We start from the raw sequence: 20,606 nt of genomic DNA, 5'->3' as shown, positions 1-20,606 counted from the left end.
ATAACTAATCCTTAAGTGCAGTATTGTTGTGTTATTATGGAGCATTTTGCTAACCTTAATAATTTCAGGTCACAAAACTGAAGACAAATCAGCAGTCAAACACCAAAGCAGGGACCCTCAGGGTTTATTTATTGATTACATCTCACATCCAAATGAATTCTTAAATTAAGAAAACAAAACATCCTGCCAACAGAGGAAACTATTACAAAGTAATATTACAAAGAACTATTAGTGAAAAAGATTTAATGGCATCTGATCAACAGGGAAAAAAGTTATTAGCACAAAATAGTAGTGTCAAGGACTAAGAAAAAGCCTTGGTCAGAAGAGTTAACAATGGGTATATGTACAAATATACAACCTTAAACGCAAACGGAAGAAATTACAAGAATATACATGCACGGCAGACAGTTTGGTTTTGCATCCACTGCTTTTAATGAATGTTCTTTTTGGTAACCGCAAAAATATTGCATCCTTCTGTCATCCTCTAACATCTATCAAAGTATGACCTTAGCATATTTTTTTCACTATAGTTCCTGTCGGTACATTTAATACATGGCATCTGTACATTTATAATAAACAATTTGATTTCAATAACATTTTATACAAGATGTTGTTTTGTGGATTTAAGTTGTGCATTGTGCTTTAACAGGTCTGGAATGAACAGTTTTTAACAAACAATCGCTTGTGCTTGAGTTACAAGTGTAACAAAAGGAAATACTCATTACAAACAAACCAATTACATCGTCCAATGATATACAAGTATCACTGCATCCCACAATTTGACAAAAATCACTTTTGCTTCCAAAACACTGACTTTTAGTGTTTAGTACACCTCATATTGCAAAACAAGGCCTGTTTCTTGAAAGTGTACACCGACAATAACTCAACAAGCAGTATCTGAGCAGACAGAAATAAATGGGGTTTATGGTTGCTAGGCAAGCAAAACTGTGAAAATGGGTGTTCCTGTATTTCAGCACCAGTTTGTAGCCCTTTCTGCTCATTATTTCTGAACTACGGTGCACAAGCAGCATACAAACTCCTGTCATCTTCAGCACAAACACTGTCACAACTGATTTACATGTTTAGAAAAGACTTTATAAATCCTTAAGAAGTATTTTGGCAGTCAGCACAAAACAGGGCCTGGATATCCTCTCCAGATCTAAACTGAGGTAGAGCTGTTGCACGCGTGTGTAATGTCTCAGCTCTACCATCAGAAGGCAGCACTCGCTGCGCAGCTTCCTCAGAAGTTGAGTTTGGTGATGGGCCTCTCTCTGCTGCTCTCTGCGCTCTGCTTGACGGGACGCTTGCGGTTGTGTTTCATCTTTGAGAGGTCTTTGTCAAACACCTCCCCAGATCGGAGTGCAGACACCAGATCGTCGAATTCTCCATCCTCCTCGCAGTTCTCTTTGGCCTTCCGGGCTTTTCTTTCCTTCTCACGCTGTTCCTTGAGCTGTTCACAGAATATATTCGATTAATCAGAACTGTGAGTTTTACTTTTGTCTTAATGTCGGTCATTGTGCTGCAGGGAGGTGTTTAGTTCGCTCAATGCGTACTACACAGTGTACATTAAAGGCAGCATACTTTTTTTGGTCATTTTGAGGGACTTATTTATATGAGCTCCCCTCCTCTCAATATGTTGCATGCCTTTATTCGGATGAATTCTCAGATTGCTAAAGAACAAGGATTTTTACTGGAGAAAATGACAGAAGCTGGATTTTGTCTTGTAAATGTTTTAATATTTAGGGTCTGTTTACATATTACACTTTCTTGTGCGCTTCAGATTTTAATTTTATTTTGGAGATGGACTCTTTTTTGAACTTTAAAAAATGGGTAGAAAAAACCCCAGACTTGACAGAATAGCTAAAGATGAGCATCCGACTTGGTTTACATAGACAAGCAATCACAAGTACTGACTAGATTTTTTTCCACATAAATATTAAGCAGCACAGCGGTTTTCAACAGTGATAATAAATGTTTTTTGGGAAAAACAGCATATTAGAATGATTTCTGAAGTATCATGTGACACTGAAGACTGGGGTAATGGTGCTGGAAAATTCAGCTTTTCCATCACAGAAATAAATTACATTATAAAACATGTCAAAAAATATTGAAATTGTAATAATATTTATAATATTACTGTTTTACTGTATTTTTGGTCATATAAATGCAGCATTGGTCTAGCAAGGGGATGCATGTGGATGTGTTTGAGATGGACACAATGCATGCTTGTTGACACATTACCTGCGCCTCCATGCGGGCTCTGCGCTCTTCCTCCTCCTTGCGTCGTCGCATGTTCTCATTGTCCTGTTTAGCTTCACTGAAGGCCTGTAGGAACTGATCAAAGATGCCAAAGAGCTCATCGGGCTGCATGCGTGTGGCGTCCTCACCGAAGTGCTTCACAGCCTTCTCAAACTGTGTAGAATGAAAGACAAAGACATTTAGGAGGGTGATCCCATCAAATCCATCCCATGTGCAGCTTCATGAGCAGGATCAGACTGGAAGAACCTGGCTTTTATACTGATCTTCAGCCTATGGCAGTTAAAGATTAAAGTCAATGTTTCCAGCGGTTCCAATGTCCACACAGACGGACAGAAGCCCATTAAACTCCAGTGAAAGCAGTGATTTAACATCTACAAGGCTGAGTTACATGTGCCAGCATGGAGCGGGGGAAAAATCTGGCACTTCAGATGCTTAACAGAGACTTCAAAGCTGCAGTGGAGCTACTTTATGTGAGCTCTCATATTTAAGTGACCAGATAGAGTGACAAGCCTCGCAATGTTCAAGCCTCTCATAAACCTTTAACATCTATTAGCTCCTCAGGCTCAGTGAACTGTGGTGCGCTTTCGTTCTTACCAAATCCTTGGCATCTTGAAGAGAGTCTTCCGCCTCAGAGAAACTGAAACCAGCCACAGTGATGAACTGACTCACAACAGACACAAACTTATCGCCGTGGATCTGAGGCTGACTCTTCTGGTACTCCAGCTCCTGTTGAGAGAGAGACAGAATTAAATAATAAATATTAAATAGGAAAAAGTGCATTTAATTCAGAGGAATCTCAAGAAAACACCTTAGAAACCTAGCAGGGGCTTCAAACTTCAAATCTCAAAGTTCTTTCTAGTTTTCATGTGTTGTAACCATAAATAATGTTTTCGCCAATGATACTATTGTTTAAATGGATATATTTGCTACACTGGATGACCTCGCAAGCTGTAGAGCGTGTTGTAATTGTAGACAAAATGAGAGAATGTCGCTTACCGTCTCCACGCTTTTTAGGCCAATGCGCAGATTGTTAATGTCTTTCTCCAGTTCAGTCATGCTGGGAAAAAAGGAAGAAAAATAAGTTGGAGAGAGAGAGATAATGAGAGATAATATTTCACTGGACTATTTGCAGACCCTTTAATCTCATTTCGAATGGCTGAGGAATGAATCACATCAAACAGTATCTTCACACAGTGACTATGGTTTTGCCAAATAGGACGTGTTCCTGGATCAACAACGTTTGTTGGTGCTGGAACAACTAACCCCATCCCAAACTATAAACTACCCCTAAAATGAGAGCGAAATGATAGGCTGAAACTGTTCAGGCTCTCAGCACTAACCTTATTCCTAACATCTGATTGGTTGTTAAAGGAATATTCCAGGGTTCAATACAACGTTCTGTTGAAAAGCTGGGTGTTAAGTATTTTATGATATATGTACAAAAATGGTAATACTGTGAAATATTATAATAATAATTTTCTTTTAATACATTTCCAAATGTAATCTATTCCTGTGATGCAAAACTGAATTTATCATCATCATTACTCCAGTGTCACATGATCTTTCAGAAATCATTCTAACATGCTGACTTGCTGCTCAAGAAACATTTCTTCTTATCAATGTTGAAAACAGTTGTGTTGCTTAAAGGGTTACTCCACGCCAAAATGAAAATTTTGTTATTAATCGCTTATCCCCCATGTTGTTCCAAACCCATAAAAACTTCATTCGTCTTCGGAACACAATTTAAGATATTTTGGATGAAAACGATCTGCCAGGTAATTACCACTGTCAAGGCCCAGAAAAGTATGAAAAGCATCGTCAGGATAGTCCATCTGCCATCAGTGGTTCAATCGGAACTTTATGATGCGACGAGAATACTTTTTGTACGCAGAGAAAATAAAAATAACGACTTTTTTTTCAACAACAATTTGTGTCACTACAAATTTGATAAAGCTTTATACAGAAAAGGTCAGTAAGTGAGTTTTTCATATTAAAATTATGCTAATAATGCATATTGTTTATGTAATTTGTTGCTGTAGTGTCGAGACAGTGAGTATTTTAACGTTTACAGACTGGCCCTTTTCACTTCCATTTTAAGTGCTACACTATTTTAGCAAAACAAGGGAAAAGTGGAAATTAATTTGTATGCTAATCAACATTGTGCCACAAAGTTTTGTCGATTAAGCTTATACTTAACACAGAATACTCCTTTAAAAGTGTTGTTCCTACATTTTTGTCTATTACATACACTCTTTTGGAGACACAGAAACTCTTAAGTGGGTGTAACAGTGAAACTTTGTCGCATACTTGACTTTGGCTGCTTCTGGCACATTGTGCAGATCCTCATGAATCAGGCTGACTTTAGGGTACTTCTGCTCAAGAATGGTAATCAGGTAGTGCAGTAGAGTGACGTTCCTATTGAGAAACACACAGCTTGTGTAACTGCATGGCTGGTAGAAGTTTAATATACAGAACTTGCACAAACAGAAGCCCTGTCTTACTTGTCGATGCTGGACTTGGTGTCAGCGATCTTGTTGAGAGAGGACACTTTGAAGCCAAAGGCATTGCCCCTCTGGCCTTTGTTCATGTAGTTACCAAAGGCCAGCACCACCTCCAGAAGCTGTCGAAGATTCTTGCTCTGAAGAACCTCCTTAGAGGCTTTACTGAGAGCTGAGGGAGAAAAATTGCATTTTTAATATTACACCTACACCTTGCATGACCTACAAGGTGTGTATATGCTTAATTTTAGTCTACTAGAGAACATAACTGTATACAAACTTACCTTCCACTTTCGGCTTGAGTTCTGCTATTCTTTCTGCAAACTTCTTTTTGAAGTAAAGAGACTGCAGTCTTTGCTGGTAGTGGTTGATTCTTGGTTTAAAAAGAGAATTTAAATAAAACACCACAAATTATATGATAATATTTCATTTCCAATTCCAGACAAAAGTCTGGATACAGTGTCTTGTGATTTTAAAACCTAAAGGTTTCTGCTTAAATTAAATTTGTTTTGGTGGTAAAAACAACAAATGGTCTAAATTTTATGCTAATGCTAATGTTTTGATTCATTTAACATAAAAAATATTTTTAATGACTTTCATGTTAAAATGTGGAAAAATTTTAAAATAATGTAATGAAAGAAAACTGACTGAGTCAGTTTACTAACAAGGGGTGTACGCATAATGCACTGCTAGAAAACATCTGAAACATTAACAGCCAAATATTCTTCTGTGGCTTTTCATTGCTCTGGTAAAGCATGCCTGTTCAATAGACATGCGTCCTGTTTGCTGTATTAAAATAATAATACAAAAATACACCTGCTACTTGTTTATTTTTTATTAATAAATGGAGCCGCCCATTCTTCATGGCTATTAATATTCTTTCTATTTAATAATAATAATAAACTTTATATAGCGCCTTTAAAAGTAGCGTCTCAAAGCGGTTTACATACAAATACAAATATGAAGTAAAAAAGATACACACAAAAGTTTAAAAATATAAAAAACACAAAGTAATTACATAAATCACAAAAGCTACCCTAAAAGTTTTAAGGGACGATTTAAAAACATTACGGGACTCTGCATTTCTAATCTTAGAGGGTAGGGAATTCCACAATTTAGGAGCCAATGAAGAGAAAGCCCAATCACCCATAGTTTTAAGTCGAGTTGATTGAACATTTAAAAGACCAGCTTCAGAGGAGCGTAAAACATGTGTAGGTGTGTAGGGGGTTAAAAGCTCTGACTAATATTGAGGAGCCAGATTATTCAAGGCCTTTATAAGTAAGCATGAGCATTTTAAAATCGATACGAAAACTAACAGGAAGCCAGTGCAATTTTTCCAAGACGGGTGTAATGTGCTCCCTTCCACTGGTCCTAGTCAGTGTTCTGGCAGCTGAATTTTGTACCAACTGTAATTTACTCAGGGTAGCTTTTGAAACTCCAGCCAGCAAAACATTACAATAATCAAAAAGCGAAAACACAAAAGTGTTGATTAATTTTTCAGCCACAGAAAAAGTCAACATGGGACGTAATTTGACAATGTTCCAGAGATGAAAAAAAGATGTTTTGACTGTATTACGAACATGCGGATCAAAAGTTACGTTGGCGTCAAATATCACCCCCAGATTTTTTTTATTTAGTTTGAAACTGTAAAGCAGAGCCATCCAGACCTAAAGATGTGGACTTTGCGCAACTGTTGAGGGGAACCAATAAGCATTTTAGGTCATTTATGTCCTTGTGGGCTGACATTGTACAGAGATTAAGGACAATGCACAATGAAGAGGTCAAAAAAATGACGACATGTTTCCAGCCAATTTCAGGCTTTATGCCAAACTGAGGAAACTGCATTTGGTAACTGAAGTCAAAGATTATTATAGCATGAAACTAAACAGACCAAGATAAGAACGTCATTCTGTAATACAGTTTATTTTCCACATACGGACCTCTACACCACCTTTAGCTTTGTGCGGAAACACCATTTATTAGATATTGTGTGTTTTGATGGCTCTGTCCAGTCTGATGAACGTTATCTCTATTTAATATGTCCCAAACTAAGTGGCTTTTCGTGACCTTATTTGATGGTTACCTGCTCATCTCATAAAGGAAGCGATCTGCCTTCGCCATCCGCTCCAACTCATGTTTGTGTTCCTCCAGAAGGTCCACATCACTTTTTTCTGGCACGAACTTCAACAGCTGCAGGGGAAGAAAACAAGCATACTAATGACTAAATTGGGCCAACCAATCAGAAATCATTTTGAAAGAGATGTCTTAAAAGGTACAGTACCAAAACAGCTTGTTTGTTCATAAAATAAAATTCAAGGATAAATTATGAAAAAAGATATCCTGGCCCTTTTACGTGATTTGAATGCGATGTGGCCCCATTAATAGAATACACATCCTCGTCACACTACAATAACTGTTTGATTAAACTATTTGATACTGTTAAGATTAAAACAACAGCAATCAGAGGAGTTATAAAACCTGATTGCCATTATATTGCTTTTCAAGTGCATTTGGAAAATGTTACAAACATTTACGTGCTGCTCTTATTTGGTGATTTGCTTTAAAGTTTAAACAAGGCGAGGTATACAAAGCTGCATTGTATTACTAATACAGCTAGGTTTTAATTACACTACAAAAAGCCACATTAATGTGCTTCACTCGCAGGATACACACAACTGACTTTATTCAGACACGTGAAAAGCTGGTGCAATATTAAAAGGCTTTGGTATGTTTTATATTTTTACAAACTACAGCAAATTTCACCATCAGACAGAATGACAAAAATGCAAGGATGATATGGTGTCTTGCCAAAATTGCTTCTGCAAAACAATAATTACATGCTGGCTAGGCTTATGTAATTACACTTGCAGACGCTGTATCAGCTAATCACAGTTCTGAAATATTTGACGTCAATCCACTGCAGTAAAACAGGTTTGTTTTAAGTTAAAGTGTGAGCTAAGTGATGGAGTATGTGGTGATGCATCTCACCAGCTCCAGCATATCCTTAGGTAGGTCTTCCTGTTCATCCATGGTCAGTATGGCTCTCTTGATCTCCTCATTGGAGAGTTTTAACCTGCAATAAGAACATTTGAGCGAATCAGTGCATGTGGTGTCCTCATTTTTTGAGTGAACCGTACATAGAAATAATCTGGTCATATTTCCATATCGTTTCTCTTTTGAATTTGGAGGGATATGACAGGTTCCTAGAGATTCACCTTTTTGACATCTAATACAACTTCAGCAAAAAACAAACAAAACAACACCACACACACGCAAAAAGATAGATAGATAGACAGACTTCAAAACAGATAAAATAAATAAAACAAAATAAATAAATGAGGCCAAACAAAAAGTAAAAAATAAATAAAGTAAATAAAAATAATAAATAAATACAGTAAATAAATAAATAAATACATACATAAACTAAAAGGTCAAACAAATAAAATAAATAAATATATACACCAATAAATATAAAAATAATTATATACACTAATAAACAAACAAATTGATTAATAAATAAACCAAATAAATAAAAACAATTAAAATCATACATAAACCAAAATAAATAGACAAATGCAGAGTGAACAAAAAACAATGTTCTGAAATAACTGAACTAACGTTTCTTGGTGCAGTAAATGTTTAAAATTGCTGAATTCCAGGTTTTATTAACATCTGTACATTTTAATCAAACACATAAAGTGAGCTTATGGGAGAGATCACAGGCGTCTCTGTTTATTGCCGCTGCTATGGCGACTTGTGATGCAACATAAAAAAAGCCTGGCTAGGATCATCTTATAAATAAAACGCTTGGCTGCAATTGGGTTTTAAACACGTCGTCAACCGTCAACAAAATGGCTTAAGTAAACAAAGAATTGTTCTATAGTGAGTCATGCAGGAAGGTTTATTACTGTGAATGAATCTTAAATGGTCAAAGATGGTGGCTGTGGGTTCCTAATTTACAGACTCACTTGGAAAGAAGAATGTTGCAGTTTTGTGCACGCCGTCCATCGATGACAGACAATTCTCTGACCTTTTTAGAAGTGACGGTGTCATCCTCTGATTCTTTCTGCAAAGAAAGGAATGCATTGAAGGTCAATATCAAACTGAAATGAAGAGCAAAATACTGAGAGAGCAAGCTAGTGATGATTTCACACTTGAGGGTTTTAGTGCGAATCGGTCAAAAAGTTTGAGTGCTTATCAGGTGTGAAACTTAGAGACTAAAACGTTTGCAAATATAGCGTGGTTCAGAACACCATAAAAGTCAAACAGCAGAACCATAGTGATTAGAAACAATCAAATGCAGGTTTGGACTCCAGCAAAAACACCGAATGCGAAAACAAAAAGAAGCCTGCCGTCTCAAAAGTAAGCCAAACAGAGTAATTTTTCAAATACAGGACAACATGCTCATGACACAACCAGACATCCACAACAACAGAGGACGAAAATAGTCATCTCTTCCTCTTTAGTGCCAGCTGGGGAGCAGACAGCGAGAAATTGAGTGTTTAGATGATGGCACGTTGGGTTTTATTTGGAGGAGGAAGAGGGTGAAAGGGAATGTGTCTAAAAACAGGGGGATATTTGTTTTTTAGTTGGTGGAAATCTGTCTCCTTCAATGTTGCATAAACTCCAGATGCATGAAAAACCAACTGCTTGCCTCATAACCAACTTGGCTAATTACGAACAGAGACATCTTGAAATGCTGGCTAATAAACTGAAATGGGTCTTTTGGTTCATTGAGTTTTAAACTATGCTACAAAAGGCAACAATTTGGTGATTATCTGCATAAAGAATGCACTTAACATTACATAAAAAGCACTATGCAATAGATGGTACTTTGACACCAAATTACTATTGATTACAATATTTATGTATGGTATTTGGGTAAATCTCACAGAAATGCAAGAAAATGTCATATTTCATTTCAAATGAAAATAGATATAGAACAAAACAAAAATAATCAAGATTAATATTTTTTTTTTTACATTGTGACATTTAAGCACAGACAGTTTAATGCAAAAACTCTTTTTAATCTATCAAATATGATTTTAATGGTGATTTTAGGGTGAAACATGACCAGAAAATTTATTTGTAAGATTCAACCATTTAAATGTCACTACAACAAAAGTACTCCAAAGAATACCATGTAGCTACATGTCCGAAAAGCATGGCATTACACTGGTATCATCACCAAACTAAAGACCGAAGACCACTTACCCGTCTAAAAATATTCAACAGAGAGTCCTTTATGGCAAGCGAGAAGCAGGAAAGTGTTAGTTAGATCAGGAAATATAGAAAAGGGCAGGAGTAAACACCATGCAGAAAAAAAGGGTGATACAATACAGAGGGATGGATAGAAACTGCCTGACACCGCAGTATTTCTCATAGAATGCATTTGGAACAATGTGTGAGATGTTTATAATAAAGGAGCAGATGTGTAAGGATTCTCATCGTTCCTTTATGTCACTGATGAGTTACCTGCTGTCTCTGGTAAGCAGAGAATGTTTTCTCAATATCCTCCAAGTCCAATTGTTTGAAAACTGTGACGTCGTCCAGGTCCAGCCACACAGTCCCTTCCAGTTTATTCTGCGATACAGAAATTGAAACAAAATAGAATAAAAATTAATATATTTTTTAAAAATAATAATTAATTAAATTATAATTAAAGAGTTTAATTACAATTAATAAGAAGAATTTTAAAAATATGTATAAATAAACACACATTTCACACACACTGCAGTGTTGTAGTATTAAACTGTTTTTTTTTAATAGATTGTTTCAATCAATCGTTTCGATTCGAACTTTGTGTGAGTAGGTCTTTAGCAACAAACTTTATGTACTCACTTCACTGAGTTTGGTCCAGTTGAAAGACTTGAGCGGATTGGACGGCTGAGGGATGTTCTTTTTCTTAAGCGTGGAGCCCAGAAGTCCTCCAAGGGGAGGAGGAGCACCAAAGCCGGGTAGGCCTGGTGGAGGTGGTGGTCCACCGGGGGGAGGGGGGTGGTGGCGGAGGTGCTCCACCTGGAGGTGGTGGAGGAGGAATGCTAGCCAGACCAGGTGGTGGAGGTGGGATATTACCAGGGGCCAATGGGACGAGTGGGGGGCCTCCTGGGATATTTGTCCTCTAAAAATACAAGACACAATAGGATTGTGAAGCAAAACTGTTGAGAGGCTTTGAATATGAAGAAAAACAATGCAAAACCACATTTCGGTCTGATCCAAAACCCTGTTGATAATGCATTTTTAGGCCCTGCTGAAAAGTGTTCCCAGACTCTAGTCTAGACATTAGGCTGTTTCAGTTATGCTGCCACAAACTAGTAAGTACTACTGGAACTACCATGATTATTCTGGATATGATATATGCAACTATATTTTATTCAGAACCAAAATGTATGAAAAACAAGTTCAAACTAATTAGAAATCAACAATTTCACACCAATTGTAAAAAAGTAAACCATCCTATAGTGGTTTTCTGGTCTTAGTTGGTTTAAGATGGTCTGATCTCCCAAACTGGCCAAGCTAGGGTTCAGCTGGATTATCTTCTTTAATCTTCTAAAGATTAGTGCTTGTTCCAGTTCAAACTCTTATAAGTTTCCATTCCAGTTAGGTTGCTGTAGAGAGAAAACAATTCACTGGGTTTTGAAAGAGGCACATTGTGCGTATGTAACATACATTACTCATCTCATGTAGCCGGGCAGAAAGGTCAGCAACTTGCTGCTTAACAAGCTTATGTTCGCTGCTTTCCTTCTCCAGCTTCTCTTTCATCTTATTGAGAGTTTGCATCATTTCTTCCTTCTCTTGGGCTTTTGCATCACACTCCCTTTCTTTCTTCTCAAGCTTCTGCTGAAGTTCATTATGTTCTACGATTCAAGCCAGAGAAAACAGAAAAAAAGTTGAAATCAAAATGCACAAACACTTTAGTATTTGACAACATCAGCAATGTCATCGCTGATTCCCATGCAGATGAAGGCACATGTAAACACATTCAAGGCCTCCTGAGGGTAAACAGTCACTTATATTCAGCTCATAGAAGAGTAATGTACCTTTTCTCATTTTTTCTGCTTGCTCTTTCCATTGTTTCACCTCGTTCTCGTTTACCAACCTGTAAAAGCAAACAAGAGAACAGTATTGGGCACTTCTGAATGGTAAAAGCGATAGTTCACATAAAAATGAAAATCCTGTCATCATTAACTCAGCTTCATATCATTACAAACCCATATGATATTCTTTTTTCAGCAGAAGACAAAAGGAGAAATTTGTGTTCCACACAAGAAAGTCAGTGTTTTTTCCAACATGAGAGAGCAAAAGATCACAATTTTCATTTTTGGGTGAACTATCATTTTCTATGTGTCCCTAAACCACAAAACTTCATTCATAATTCATAAAAAGCACAACGATGACTTCATATTAGTCGGGTAGGACCAGCAGGAAACCAAGGAACCTCGGTGCGAAATGTTGAGCGATCAGAGATGCCCCTTAAAATGAGAGTCAAACTTCAGCTCTGTAACATTTGATCAAACCACCAAATGTTTTCCATATGCATTCTGCATATTTGTTTTTATTTGACTGAAACTGTCCCAGACCGTCTCTCAGCTTTCGACTTGTTTGAACTAGAGTGAAGTTGTGTCTCACTTCTAATTAATCCCATGCAGAAAGATGACACAAAGATGTGTTTATTTTAACTCTTGTACCACCAAAAGGAAGCAACTTTCAGTCTGTACACACAGTTCTGCGACTGTCCTGTTCAAACATATTCTGGATGGGTCTTGGTTTATAAACATCAAGCAACAAAATCTGAGGTTTGGTGCTTTCCTAAAATGTGATTAGATGCAGGTGAATGGTTACATGCTTAAAATTATTTTGGGTCTGGATTATGGATTTGGGATTATATTTTTCTGAGCTAAATTACTTGAATCAAAAAATTATAATGACAGTTTTGGACAGTATTAAAAACTCAGGATATTAATAAATGAGAAATAATGAGGACACCACGGTACAGTTTTGTTATATGTAAAGACATTTCGCACTCACATTCGCACTACATTCTTCACGTCGAAGTTCTCAAGGGGAGCCACATCGGGGTCATGACCCTTGTCATTCTGTAGGACAATCTGCTGGACAATTCGGTCGAGGAGGAGCCAATACTGCACAGTATTTCCATTTCTTTTGTCTGAGCAAAGAGAAGAGATGATGGTCAACACTTCCAAGCAGACTACACAACATTTACTATAGTGACTGATATAATGCATATATACTGTATACACTACCATTCAAAGTTTTGGGGTCTGTAAGATTAATTTTTTTTTATTGCTTTTGAAAGAAATCTCTTGCATTCACCAAAGCCGCATTTATTTGATCCAAAATACAGTAAAAACTGCAGTATTGTGAAATATTATTACAATATAAAATAACTAACTTCTATTTTTAGTATATTTTAAAATGTAATTTATTCTTGTGATGCCAAAGCTGAAATTTAGTGTCACATGATACTTCAGAAATCATTCTAATGTGCTGATTTGAACATATTTCTTATTTTTAATCAATGCTGAAAACAGTTCTACTGCTTAATATCTTTGTGGAAACTGATTTTTTTTTTTCAGGATTCTTTAATGAACAGAAAAAAATATTAATCTTTTGTATAAATGTCTTTACTGTCATCAATTTAATGCATTCCTGCTGAATAAAAGTATAGATTCCTTTAAAAAAAAAAAATAATAATAATAATAATAATATCTTATTGACCCCAAACTTTCGAATGGTAAATGTACAATGAAATTTAATGCTGACTAAAAAACTATTGCTTTTTCATTTAAAAAAAAAAAAAAAAAACCTTGTCCATGTCCAAAACACATGGTATTACTATAGGGCCATGTTCAAAACTATATACCATGAATTTATTTTGTATTCTTTAGTGGCACTAGTTGCAATGCGGTAATATGATGTGTGTTTGTTTACACTGTTATGGAGGGGTTAGGGGAAGTGGCATCACTCACAAGGCATATGAAGACAGTGCTGTAAGACGGACATAAAGTGTGGGAAGGCGTCCGAGTGGTTTATCCTCTTCCGGATAAGGTCAAACACCTGAGTAGCACTTTTAGTGTCTATATGAACCTGACCCAAACAAAGAGACAATGAAATTACTATTGAAAAAAAGCACCTGTATTTAGAGGCAAATTAAGACAGCAAGCATACATTTTCAAACCGCTTAGCGAGGGCTAATTCATCTTCATTTCGTAGCATCTCAAAGAAGTCCAAATGCCTGAAAAGTAAAAAAAAAAAAAAAAGACTGCATGTTAAGCTCAACAAAACCCAGCCAAGTACTTGAGGATGATGTGTCTCAAAATACAGCACTTACCGATCTAACGTGGAGTTTTCATGGGACCGTAATTTATCAATCACTGGTTGGATGCCCAGCATTAGAAATTCATACCGCAAATGAATTCTGAACTCCAAACTGGTCTGTAAATGAAACGTTGGAAGTCATGGAGAAACTCTTGGATGATTTGAATCTAATGAGGTGCAGATGTAGAGAAAGTAGCGCTAACCTCCCCTGCTCCTTGACTGAGGACAGCGTTGATGAAGGACATGATTGCCGTCTTGAGGTTCACCTCATCTCTGTAGCGGCCCGTACTCTTGTCCAAGTCATTTAGAAGGGTCTGTGTGAAAACCGAGAAGATGGGGAGAAAGAATGAGAACAACAAAGGCGAAAGACCTCTTAATATTTCATTCATAAGTCTCAATAGCCTTATTTGTGAAACAATAGCAGAACGAATTTCTGTGTAAATCGTTGCATTCATTTCAAAGGAACGATTTATGAACAACTGGTTTCATGAATGATTTATGTTTAAAGAATGAGGCCCAGTGAGGGAAACCACCAAGTCTTGATTTTTCCTCCCACCTGAAATCGCGTCCGCTCGCAAGTGAACTTCTGATAGTGCAACATGGCTTCCAGGATTTTCTTGTGTCCTCCGGGCACCAAGCAAACAGCACCCATGATCTCCAGAACGGCCACTTTGGTCTTGATGTTCTCGGTGGCCAAGCTCTGAGCGATGATGTTGATGCTTTCTGAATGTGCGAGCACATGGGCACGTCCCTGAGAGTTGTTCATCAGGGCTTTAATGCAGCCGATCAGCGAGGTGTGGATCTGAGATTCGGTGGTCTCGTAGTCCATCGTTTTCAGGAAGTTCAAGATGCACGTCAGTCCATCGAGGTCTATAAAGCGTGTCACAAACCTAGAGGAGCACCACAGAGGTCAGGCCAAGCAGATGAAAACAAATATGACTCAGGTAAAAGAACGCATGGAATATTTAAACTTAATGTCCTGAATTTTAAATGCAATTTCTGCTGTGGCTTCAGAGACGTTTGCATGAGAAAAGTTGCTGAGGCCTTTACCACCATGATGGTCGGCCAAGCAAAATTAAGTCGCTGGCCTTGTAAATGGTCTCTGGGGCACAGCGATACAAATTCGTAATCATTTTAGCAGCTGTCACGGTGCCTTTAAAAGCGCATGTTATTTTACTAAACTTGGAATTAATCTAAATAATTCAGTAAAATATGCTCAAAAGTTAAAATTAACATCTTTTGTACAAGCTTCTTTTAAATTTCAATTTTACTATTGAGATGACAAATTTTACATTTGTAGTGCTGAAGCATTTTCATACAGATATGCTAATCACCAGAATCACCAGAAGTTAACTGAATATTTTGTGCGAAAACTGAAGAAAAAAAAAAGGAAAAAGATAACTGAATAGTGAAGAAACAAAGAAATGAACGACTATTAATGAAAATGTATGTTTTTTTTATTTTTTCCTACTGATTTTGGTGAGTTATCAGAATTATTTGTGAGATGCACTTCATATTATTATGCAAAGAGCATAAACGAATCAGTCTCAGCACAAGAGGAATAGAGCAATAGATCTAATACTCTGCAAAGACAAAGTACTGTGTGCAATTTAATGAAGCACTTAGTGAAAGAGAGACGCTCCATTTGCACACAGCCATGTGTAAGGCAATGTGCTTAATCAGAGTAATCAAAAAGAATTATACTGTCATGGAATGACCCATAGATTGTGTGTGTGTGTGTGTGTATGTGTGTGTGTGTGTGTGTGTGTGTGTGTGTGTGAGAGAGAGAGAGAGAGACAGGCAGTACCTCATTGGCTGTGTGCGGAGAGCAGTTTTCAAGCTCTCTATGGTCTTATTCCTCTCCTCCTCATCCTCCTTGTCTAGGGCCAGCAGGGACTTCCTCTGGTGGTGATATTTAACATAGAGGCAAATAATTAATGGACTGTCCAAAGTTTGCCATGTAAGTGTTTTGTTAAATTATCTAACTGCATATAAACTGAAAAAAAAAAAAAAAAAACACAAAAACAGTTTTAACTGTAATACAAAAGGAAAAGTATTCTATAACATGTGAATGAATTTATAGTTTCACCAATTATCTGAGCATCAACACTCTTTGCCCTATGAAATATTTATAGTTGTTTACCACTCGATAAACACCTACATCCCCAACAACTTCCTTAAGGGCAACATATGTGAGTTTAATGACTCACTCTTGACTAAGAGATTTTATGTCCTCAGGGCACAGACGGAAATGAGTGTGGTCAGGGAAGTGTTCATTATTTGCTGTCTAGTTTGTTAGTCATACTTACAGCGGCCATAGAATTGATCTGATCGATGTAGAATTCAGGCCAGCTGGTCGCCCCCTTATTCTCTTCCTGTTCCTATAAAAAAAAAAAAAAAAAAGATTAGCCTGGATACGATAGACAGACAGACAGAACGATAGTCACTGTCCTGTCCTCCACACAACACAGATCTCTTTGTACTGCCAGGTTCTCAAGCACTTCCACAGCCGCAATGTGTGAGAACATAGCTTATCTAACCACTGCGACACCCACAAAATCGCACCCAACAATCCAAAAGCGCTTGTGAACTGATATATTTTATGTGTGTGAGTGTCCACAGCTGACACCTTGCTTGAGATGCTTCTTGTTACCTGAAAACAGACACAAGGCACTGAGCTTCGGCACTACTCCACTCCTAATGTTGAGTTAAACACTCTGGCAGTGTTAAAAGGCTACAATTCAGTCCAAAACATGCCTTTTCCCAGAGTAACTGATTCTTTAAAGCTTTTAATACAAAGCCTGGGGTTGGGAAACAATACCACAGTGTTTTGTGCTATGCTCAAGTGTCTATAATATAGCAGCTGCTTGCTCTTTCAGGTTAAGATTGACTTGTGCTGGCCAGGGTAAGTTTGGAATTGGGAATTGGGGTTGTTTTGGGGGTTTCACGCACCACATGAGCCGACAAGCTTCCAGGAATCCTATTTAACAAGTCCCCCCATTGTTTTATAACCACAGTCTGCAATTATACAATTGAACTAAACTATTTTGGACTATAGGGGTTTAGAGATTAATAAAAATATAGCTTGAAACCAAAACGCAGGGTGAGAAAGATCTCATTTTGGTTATTATGAACACAAATACTTCATACCAGACATTCACATGTACTTTGGCCTCAACATCTTGACGGTAGTTTTAGCACTCATTATATTGCACGGTGCCGGTTCCACATGTTGCTCAGACCCCAAAACTCCACTGGGAGGAGATTTGATTCAGGCCTTGCAGGTGTAGTTGGCTGACATGCTGCATTCAGTGTTTTATGGAGCTGGGATAATGTAGCATACTCGTTTTTCTGAGACAGGTTGGGTGTAAAATAAAATAAAAATAATAAAATAAAATACAGTGAAAGTTATGGAAGTTTTTTTCCACCATGGAATAAAAAATAAAAAAGGTAATTGACAATAGATCTCACAAAATTAAGACTTTTCTTCTCAGAACTTTGAATTTAAAACAAAAAAATGTTAGTTCTAAAAAGTTGTATATTTGAGTTAACATTTTTTTCTCTGAGTTGTGAGTTTATATCTCACAATTTCGAATTATACACTCACAATTGTAAGTTAAGTGAGTTGTAAACTCAAAATTGTGAGAAAGTCAAATAAGTCAAAAAAGTTTGAATTGTGAGATATGCACTTGTAATTGGGAGTAAAAAAAAGTCAGAATTATGAGAAAGTCAGAATTGTGAGTTGATATCTCGCAATTTGGATTTTATTTTTTCAGAATTGCAAAATATAAACTTGCAACTGTGAGATTTAAACTCACAAATGGGAGATATAAATTACAATTCTGAGAAGAAAAGTCTCACAGAATCTCACAATTGGCAAGAAAAAAATAATTGTGAAATGTCGCAATTACCTTTTAATTTTTTTTCTTCTGTGGTTGAAACTGGCTTTCATAGAAGTATATGAAAATTAGTAAAACATTTTTTTTTTTTTTTTTACCATTTATTTGTTGCATTACAAATACGATTTGCCAGTAGCCGTGTTTCCATTACCCCTCAAATTGCACAAATTGAAATTGCAAATTGAAAATACGGCTAATGGAAACATAATTTCGCAAAAAAAAGTCCCATATCTCACAAAAAATCTGAACCCTACTGACTTTCACTCTATGACTAAAAATACTCTTTATTTTTTTATATCTTTTGTGCTCCATGGAAGAACCAAAATCATACAGGTTTGGATGGACATGAGGGTGAGTAAATGATGCCAGAATATAACATTTTTGAGGTGAACTATCCCTTTAAGCCAGACATAAGCTATAAAAGTTTGAACTGAATTCCATCTCTACCAGTGTATAAGCTTACAAAGCCTTGATCCATCACACAGAACATCAACATTTGCTTTAATATATGAATAAGAATAAAAGTTCATTCCTAACATCATAATGATTGACAGTATTATTTTTTAAGTGTTTTAGAGGACAATAGGTCAGCAGCTGTAGAGCGCTCCCCTGGTGGGTCGTGACCAGGTAACTGGTCATACACTCCAGCAGCTGTAGAGAAACCTCAGACCACTGCGGTGTGGTTTGCTCTTTAGTTCCACTGGTGTAAATGCCTCCTATAAACGAGGGTTTACAGAGTGTGTCAGGACAGCCTGGGTTCTGTTACCGCTCACTCCTCAGACCCAAATCACACGTACTGTGAAAATAAACCCTTGCACTCAACACCACTTCTCTATCCCAAACCCAAGCCTGTGCTAGAGCAGCAGCGTTTACATTAGGTCCTTTTTTGGATGTACAGTACTGTTCATACATTTAGCTGTTCAGTTTCAAACTCCACGGTCATGCCAGATAAAATGTCTCCGCAGGAAACAAGTTGTTTTAGGAAACTGCTATGCATGGTCAATGCCAGGCTATATGTTCAGGTCTTTCAGAAAATGGAAAAGGTCCATTTTGGACCCATCTGTGATGGGAGTCCCTGCCCAGTCCCATCTAGTGTCAATTGCTTACCTTTTTCTTGCTACAGTAGATTTGCCATTTCTTCTCGGCAGGAAGGGCAAACATGGCCTCTCTATGTTTTTCTGTGAGATCCAGTTCATCCTGTGGGAGAAGGAGATGACAGGTTTTAAAATAATGCATTCTTCGTCATTTCAAATCCAATGAACTCCAACACCAAATAGCAAAAAACATTTTTTGACACTTTAGGTTGCTTATTTGGAATATAATACTATTACAATAATAATACAAACATTAATATAATATAATGGTACTGAATATGTATTATATTTATGCAAATAAATAAATAAAAGGTATTAAATAAATACATAAATTCCTTACAAACTATGATTGCACAATTTTTTAGACAGACAGACAGAGAGAGACAGAGAGAGAGAGAGACAGACAGACAGACAGACAGATAGGAGAATGAAAAATGAATGAATGAACTGTATTGACTGCACAAAAGAAAATATATAATACATAATAATATTTGATTTTGACAGTAACGCACACAGGCATCCTATCCAGTCAGTTATAAGGCCTGACAAAACCAACAAATTCTGGCATCAGCCTCTGGATATCACTGACCCTAAAGCGGGGGTTAATTTCCCACAATTCTGTATGAGATAGAGAGTCCTTGTTTCCTCACGGCAAAGAAAAGATTTAGTCATGTAAACCATCAATTAATGCCTGTACACTCCTATGACCTCCGTGCATTCCCATGATGCAGTTCTGGCCTGAGTTGGTCATATTCAGTCCAGATGTTCGGGCACAAGTTAATTAACATCATGTGAGAGACACATACAACGAGCAGGTCCCGAGACCACTTTAACAGGCTGCATAAGGAAATAATGAGGATAAAAAGAATGAAAAATACAGGAAAATCGTATAATCCAATGTATATTTGAGCAGAGATTCCAGAGAGAGAACATCACATGCAGACACCACATCTATTGCAGAAGCAGGCAGGTCAAAATCTGATCTTGTTCAGACTGTTCTCTCATAGTTTCTCCCTCTTTATGTCTCTGTAGGAAAAACCTGAACCTGAAATTTTGTTCTGCTATCCCTCACACTCACTAAAAGTTATTTAGATGGAAGCAGCTATCTTTCAACTTCATGATTAGGACTGCTTTCTCACCTTAAATCGACACATAATCAAAAGCCTGCTAGAAGCATTTTCCTGTTAAATCAAGTCAACATGACACTGATTGATGTCTCGGTTGTGGCTCACTGTGAGTCCTCAAAGACTCGGCAGGGGACAGGCTGCGTTTGGGATGGAGTCTGGCGCATGTAAGTCATCCATGAGCCCATCTGTGCCAAATGCCTACTGGTCACGCGCTGGTGGGCATGAGACATACAGACATTTACTCAATGGCGTCTGCAGAGCTAATGAGGGAACATGCATTGTCTAACACTCTTTACTGGACCATTAGCAGAGAATGCTTGGATTCCCCATATTACGGAGTCCAAGACAAGCACTGATTCACTCCACAAATGGAGGGATGGTAGAGCAAAG

The 20,606-nt window shown here is 37.3% G+C and overlaps 1 pseudogene across 1 annotated transcript in view; it reads right to left on the bottom strand.

Moving 5' to 3' along the window:
* Nucleotides 1-98: 98 nt before the first annotated feature.
* LOC306886150 (disheveled-associated activator of morphogenesis 1-like) overlaps nucleotides 99-20,606 on the bottom strand; it is a 36,287-nt pseudogene continuing 15,779 nt past the window's right edge. The window contains exons 3-25 of the transcript XR_013785948.1: nucleotides 19,103-19,192; nucleotides 16,406-16,477; nucleotides 15,904-15,998; nucleotides 14,653-14,986; nucleotides 14,300-14,410; nucleotides 14,110-14,213; nucleotides 13,947-14,013; nucleotides 13,748-13,865; nucleotides 12,786-12,924; nucleotides 11,798-11,856; nucleotides 11,427-11,614; nucleotides 10,599-10,878; nucleotides 10,233-10,340; nucleotides 8,726-8,823; nucleotides 7,746-7,830; nucleotides 6,841-6,947; nucleotides 5,042-5,130; nucleotides 4,761-4,929; nucleotides 4,567-4,674; nucleotides 3,256-3,316; nucleotides 2,854-2,985; nucleotides 2,242-2,412; nucleotides 99-1,450 (exon numbers count right to left, since the gene is read on the bottom strand). The product of XR_013785948.1 is annotated as a disheveled-associated activator of morphogenesis 1-like (transcript). The remainder of the gene's footprint in view (nucleotides 1,451-2,241; nucleotides 2,413-2,853; nucleotides 2,986-3,255; nucleotides 3,317-4,566; nucleotides 4,675-4,760; nucleotides 4,930-5,041; nucleotides 5,131-6,840; nucleotides 6,948-7,745; nucleotides 7,831-8,725; nucleotides 8,824-10,232; nucleotides 10,341-10,598; nucleotides 10,879-11,426; nucleotides 11,615-11,797; nucleotides 11,857-12,785; nucleotides 12,925-13,747; nucleotides 13,866-13,946; nucleotides 14,014-14,109; nucleotides 14,214-14,299; nucleotides 14,411-14,652; nucleotides 14,987-15,903; nucleotides 15,999-16,405; nucleotides 16,478-19,102; nucleotides 19,193-20,606) is intronic.

Source organism: Barbus barbus (genome assembly GCF_936440315.1).
Source record: "Barbus barbus genome assembly, chromosome: 20".
NCBI classification, from domain to species: domain Eukaryota; kingdom Metazoa; phylum Chordata; class Actinopteri; order Cypriniformes; family Cyprinidae; genus Barbus; species Barbus barbus.
Note: the sequence above shows the minus strand (reverse complement) of the source record. Positions and strands in the feature narration are given on the sequence as shown.